The 6,977-nt window shown below is 33.6% G+C and overlaps 1 pseudogene; it reads left to right on the top strand.

Annotated features, from left to right (window-relative positions):
- Positions 1-719: 719 nt before the first annotated feature.
- On the top strand, positions 720-2,187 carry LOC149204968 (malate dehydrogenase, chloroplastic pseudogene; annotated as a pseudogene).
- Positions 2,188-6,977: the final 4,790 nt, after the last annotated feature.

Genomic DNA, 6,977 nt, shown 5'->3' with positions numbered 1-6,977 from the left:
TTTGAAAAGGAAATTTTCAAATTTTAATGTTTGTAATAAATCTATATTTTAGAGTCTCCTGCCTTCAAATATTTCAGAAGCAGCCTTGGTTATCTTTTCCTAAGCCAAGTGCCGGATCCCTGCAAAAGACAACAAAGTTATCAGTCCAAAAACTCAGAAAAGCCAAAGGAAAAGCATTGTATTAAATGACCAAATATCAAAGTGCAGAAACATTATGAAAGTGGGTTATCAAATAAATTTGAAATTAAATTTGATTTGATGAGATATTTTCTTCATGTATAAAACATGGCAAACAAATTCATTTGCAAGAAATCCGCAAGGCAGAGGTCGAATTGCATATTTGGAGGGCTGAAGCCGTGTTTTCATAATCCTGGACAGTGCTTGGAGTGCGCGCTACCCATACAAGGTGTGCGCTACGCACTGGGCCTCACCAGCCAGTGTAAAAAACCACAGGCGCTACGCACACAGTGTGTGCTATGCGTTGGGTAGGCGCGCTACCCATACAGTGACAGAGCCCAGAAATTTTTTGTTTTGCACCCAATTTCTTATCAAATCAGCTCCATCGACTTGCAAGTAGGCTTCTAAAGGGACATTCAAGAAGGTGCACAAACATCAATGGTGGATGAACTTCATCAAAGTCCAGTTTTTGGGTCACAACTGTATGATTTCGAAGGCAACGCGAGTATCTCTGTTTATCTTTTCAAGCAGGATTGGGGACCATATCTCCGTCAAGAGGAAAACAACGAGTCTGTGGCTCAGCTGGTCAGTTGAGGAGATTGATTCATAGCTGAGGAGAATCGCATAGAACACATTGTCCATAGTTGAACTTATCTTTTGGCTGAAAGCTCCTGGTGTTGAAGAGTACAATGGCATCTGCAACATTGTCCATGAGTTCAGTTTCGGTCTCTGGGTTTCTAGCACCCATTAGTGAAACTCGGCGATGTGGGGCTGGACTCCAGTCTTCCGCAGTTAGCTTTCCTATGAAGAAGGTTTTCCAGACTTTCAGTGGCCTGAAAGCTGGTGTAGCTTGCGAATCTGAAGCATCCTTCTTTAGTCATGAGACAAATGCAGTTCTTTGGTCTTCAGTTTGCAGGTCAAAGTCAACAGAAAATCAACAGATTGTTCAGAAAGCTGGTCAGATTCGGGCATCAACATGTAAGGTTGCTATTCTTGGAACTGCAGGAGGGATTGGACAACCTCTTTCACTGTTGATTAAAATGTCTCCTTTGATTTCTGGTTTGCATATTTATGATATTGCAAATGTGAAAGGAGTTGCTACAGATCTCAGCCACTGTAACACTCCAGCATAGGTTCCAGATTTTACCGGGCCAGCTGAATTGGAAAATTATTTGAAGGGTGTGGATGTCGTAGTCATCCCGGCAGGAGTTCCAAGAAAGCCAGGCATGACTCGAGATGACCTTTTCAACATCAATGCTGGTATAGTGAGGAATTTGGTAGAAGCTGTTGCAGATAACTGTCCCAATTCTTTCATTCAAATCATCAGTAACCCTGTAAATTCAACTGTACCCATTGCCGCTGAGGTGCTCAAGCAGAAAGGTGTATATGATCCTAAAAAGCTCTTTGGTGTCACCACCTTGGATGTTGTTAGAGCAAACACTTTTGTTGCTCAGAAAAAGAATCTAAGACTTATCGATGTTGATGTGCCAGTTGTTGGAGGTCATGCTGGGATCACCATTCTTCCATTACTGTCCAAAACAAAGCCTTCTGTAACATTCAAACATGAGGAGATCGAAGGGCTAACGGTTAGAATTCAGAATGCGGGAACTGAAGTTGTGGAAGAAAAAGCAGGTGTTGGATCTGCAACACTGTCCATGGCTTATGTTGCCGCGAGATTTGTTGAATCTTCTCTCTGTGCACTTGATGGTGATCCAGATGTGTACGAGTGTTCCTATATTCAGTTTGAACTGACAGAATTACCTTTCTTTGCATCTAGGATTAAACTTGGGAAGCAAGGTGTTGAAGCAGTAATTTCCTCAGTTCTTGAGCAGCTCACTGAGTATGAACAGAAATCCCTAGAAGCTCTGAAGTCGGAGTTGAAGGCAAGCATTGAAAAAGGCATTGTGTTTGCAAACAAGCAAGCACCGGCTGGCACTGCTGCTTGAATACATTCCATTTAACTTGGAATTGTAGGACAAATAAGACGAGCAGCATACACTACCGCTTTAGGGAGCCATAGTTTTTGCAGTTTAGGCATAGATTTTAAGTTTCAATCTGATCTTGAGAACTTCGTGTCAGAGGATAAGCATGTGTAACATAATACGAAAGACGCAACAACTTATTTTTGCATCTTCAACAGCTACACAACCCATATTGACACCTTGGCTTCACATGAAAGAGCTGGCCAAGATAGAGAAGATCAACTTTCAAACTTTCAGCTGCTTTTGAAGGAGTTACACGTGAGCATTGTGAAAAAGAAGGAGATAAAAAGTAAAAGAGCTAGTTTTATTAAAAATTGGTTTTTATTTAAAATAGCAAATGAAAAATGCCAAGTCAAAATACGCCTAAAATAAAATGAATAATACTTGCCACAGCAGAGAACAAGATTCAATTGCCTATGTTTATCTTCAGTAATGGGATTGACACCTATAAGTGCCACCTCTTCATCAGTTATCAATAGATTCGAGTAGAAAATGGAGTGCTATTCTATCTTCAGAAACACTGATTGGCTTTTTAGTTTTGTTTGTTTAATGATGATAAAACCATCCCTTATTTTGGTCGATGGGTGTTTTCAGAGTTGAGTCTATTTATTGTATTAAAAAATCACTTAGTTGGAGAGTTCTGAAAGGTGTGTGGAAGAGAGAACAGAGTTTCATTGTAAAAATTTTGACAGGGATTTAATGAAAAAATACAGCTCTGACTCCTGAGATTCTTGTGGTGTGGATTTAGCATTTTGTCTTTTCCTATGTTTCATATGTAGCTTGTAATGTTTTACATTTCATTTCATAATCATTTTCTGTTGAATAATTTTAAGTGAGAAAGGCAGAATCCATTTACTGCTCTGCCTTGGGAGGTATTCATTTTCTATGTTTTCTTCAGTTTGATAAGGTTTCAACTATTGCCCTTGTCAACCTCGCAGCGGTCTTTTCACTCCATATAATTTCAAAATTGAATGCTAAACTTATTGCTTGTCTTGCCTCCTGAGATAATCTGTGTTTCGGATTTAACATCTCTGTTCATGCTGTCCTTAGTCCCACAGCGCAGAAAACCCCATCATTCATTAAAACCCCTTTTCATATCTATTTACTAGCCTAAGATCAACATTAATTATTGGTCATCTCAGATCCTTTGAAGACCTTTTGCCAAGATAGACCCGGAGAGAGCCCTCTCCTGTCCTCGTAGGGCTAGCTACGAGGCTGATCTTGGTTTGATGTGGCCTCGAGTTTTGCCTTCCTCAGCCTGAGGCAGATTCGAGCGCTAACAAACAACATCAAATACTTATGTACAAGAACATGAAGAGTTATTTACAGAACTAATACATGTTTAGGGGGAGCATGTTCAACATGAAGAAGCTCATGGTTGACATGTTGGTTGGAGGAGGTAACATATTTTCCATGGTTCCTAATCATAATTTTGAAAGTATTGTATCTATTCGTGGTTCATCAACAAAATAAATGATATCAGCAAAGAACAATCCATGCCAACATGGTATTTTCAGCAAGGATTGGTCACTCTTTTCCATTGATGTCAAAGGGGGAGGGTGAGCCAGCCACTAGAGCGAGAATGAGACCAGATAGCCAACAATTGAAAGAGGATTTGTTTGGAAGTGTGGTTGAAGGGTTTCATGAATTCCAAAGGGGGAGATTGTTGGAAGCATGGTATCAGAATTGATGCCAACAATCATCAATAAACTAATTGATTTAGGAATTGATGTCAACAGGTTGGTGTCCAACATATGATCTCTATGATTGGGATGTTGTTCTGGAAGTGTTCATATGTTACAGTGGTATCTGAAGACATGGTATTGTAGGTGGAAGTATATCTACGTTGAACGGTTTTTATTTTTATTTTTTTAGATTTACAACAATGTCACAGACTTGTCATTGTCATAGAGCGACATTGTTGCAGGCTTACCACATCCTCCAAAAATAATGTAAACTTTGAAAGGGAACTATAAACTCGAAACGAGAACTCTTGCCAAAAAACCCAAAAAAACATGAAAAATAGTGCTAAAAATGAAAAGTGTGTATACTGGAACGATGGTTTTTTTTTTAGGGTCAATTTTGAACATGTTTTAAAAATGGCAGTGAAAGCGATTTTTTTGTGCAAAAAACACCCTGAAAATGAAAAGTATTGATACTAGAATGATGGTTTTTTTTTAGGGTCAATTTTCAACATTTTTAAAAAATGCCCATAAAACTGAATTTTTATGTGCAAAAAACACCCTCAAAACGAAAAGTGTTGATGGTGGAATAACTCTTTTTTTTTCTAGGGTAAATTTTCAACATTTTGAAATAATGGTGTAAGAGATTTTATCATGACTCTAAAAAACATTAAAATTTCAAAATAATAATGAAAACATAAAATTAAAAATTAAAACAATGAAAAAAACAAAAACAAAGTTAAAAAAAATAGCAAAACGTAAATAAAAATATATATTAAAAATAAAACATAAAATAAAATAAAAAATAAAAAAATGTTTTGAATTAGTGATCGGAGAATCCACAGTTTGAACATCTTTATACCAACGTTTCAAATCCCAAGTGGGATCCATCATCAGGGTTGAAGAATGATGATACAAGAAGAGCAAAAAGGGCAGAATAAATACTAAGGAGGAAGAAGCTTAAGGAAGCCAGCTTCCGCTAATTTCCATGCCATTGTCTCTGTTCAGGTTCTGAGGATGCTTCATAAATGTAGCATTTTCTTTGATTTCAGACCGAATCAGAGAGAAGCTTAGCTGGATAAACGCCTTACTATTATATTTGTTCTGAAATGCAGATCTGCTGCTCTTCTTGTTATCCTCACTCTACATCTTTCGAGTAAAAGGATTTCACTCCAAGTATCCCCTCCGTATAGGGATAAGATTTTGGATTTAAGAGATCTGTGGTTTGTGTCTAATATACAAAAAGACAAAAAAAGGCAAACATAAAAAAATAAAATAAAATAAAATAAAAAAAATTAACCTATAAAATATAAGAATTAAAAAACTAATATATATCTATATATATATATATATATATATATATATATATATAATTAAATAATAAGAAAAACATATTTAAAATAAAATTACATTTTTCTTTTTTTTGAATTTTTTTTTTAAACTATAAAATTAAGTAAAAATAGTAAATTTTAAAACTCATATACAAAAAAAAAGAAAAAAAAAAAAAACTTAAAAAAAAAAACTAGATTAAAAAAAATTAGAAAATTAATAAAAAACAAAAAAAATTAAAAACCTACTAAAATTAAGATTAAAAATATTAAAAAAAAAACTAAAAGAACAAAAATATAGTGAAATTAAAAAAAAAAAAAAAAAAACAAAAACAAAAAACATTTAAATTTTAAAAAATATGCATATTTTCAAATTTCAAAAAAATAAAAATAAAAAAACATTTGAAATTTAAAAAAAAAGCATTTAAAATTTTATATTAAAAACTTTAAAATTTAAAATTTCGATTTTAATGGTTTTTAACATTGTTAAAAAAAAAAAAAATAAAATATTTAAAAAACACAAAAAAAAACATTTAAAATTTTTTAAAAAATAAATGTTGTTTATTTAAAAAAATCATAGTCATTTTTTTATTTTTACCTTTTTTTATAAAATAATCAAATCATTTTTTTTAATATAAATCTATATTTAAAAAAAAAAAACGAGCCAATTCAACCATCGCCCGACCGCCCGTGGGGGCGCGGGTGCAAGCAGCTGTGTCACCCAGGACCGCACCCCCTCGGGCAGCCAAATGGCAGCTGGTCGATTCCGAGAATCGACCAACAAGCAGCTGCGCTGCCCAGGGCTGCACCCCCACAGGCGGCCGTACGGTGGCTGGTCAATTCCGGGAATCGACTAGCCGCCATTCGGCCGCCCGTGGGGGCATGGCCCTAGAGGTGCATCTGCTTGCAGCCGTGCTGCTCAGGGCCGCGCCCCCATGGGCGGCCAGGCGACGGCTAAATTGGCTCGTTTTTTTTTTTAAATATAGATTTATATTAAAAAAATGATTTGATTATTTTATAAAAAAATTAAAATAATAAATGAATATGATTTTTTTTTTTTTAAATTATTATTTAACAAATTTTAATATTTAAAATATAAAATTTATATTTAAAAAAAATTGAAATGTCTCTTTTAAAAAAATTAAAAAATGCTAATAGTTTCTTTTGTTGTTGTTTTTTTAATAAAAAATATTTATTTAAAAAAAAATTAAATGTATGTGGGTTTTTAAAAATTATATAGCCATTCAGCCGCACGTGGGGGCATGGCCTTAGAGGTGCAGCTGCTTGCAGCCGTGCTGCCCAGGGCTGCGCCCCCACGGGTGGCCGAGCAGCAGCTAAATTGGCTCGTTTTTTTTTTAATATAGATTTATATTAAAAAAAAAAATGATTTGATTATTTTATAAAAAAATTAAAATAATAAATGAATATGATTTTTTCAAAAAAAAAATATTTATTATTTAACAAATTTTAATGTTTAAAATATAAATTTTATATTTAAAAAAAATTGAAATGTCTCTCTTAAAAAAAATGTTAATAATGTTAATAATTTCTTTTGTTGTTGTTTTTCTAATAAAAGTTATTTATTTAAAAAAAAATTAAATCTATGTGGGTTTTTAAAAATTATATATATATATATATATATATATATATATATATATATATATATATTCTAATTTTAACTTTTTTTTAATAGAAAATATATGGTTTTATAAAAAAAGTAATGTTTTTTTTTTAATCAAAAGTAGATAATTCTTTTTTAATTTTAAATGTTTTTTCTTTTTTTTTTTTTGCAAATATATACATATTAA

This window comes from Pinus tabuliformis, chromosome 1_2 (assembly GCF_031772625.1).
Source record: "Pinus tabuliformis cultivar Carrire ecotype Pingquan chromosome 1_2, CPIR1, whole genome shotgun sequence".
NCBI classification, from domain to species: Eukaryota; Viridiplantae; Streptophyta; class Pinopsida; order Pinales; family Pinaceae; genus Pinus; species Pinus tabuliformis.
This window is presented reverse-complemented; position numbering and strand designations above follow the sequence as displayed.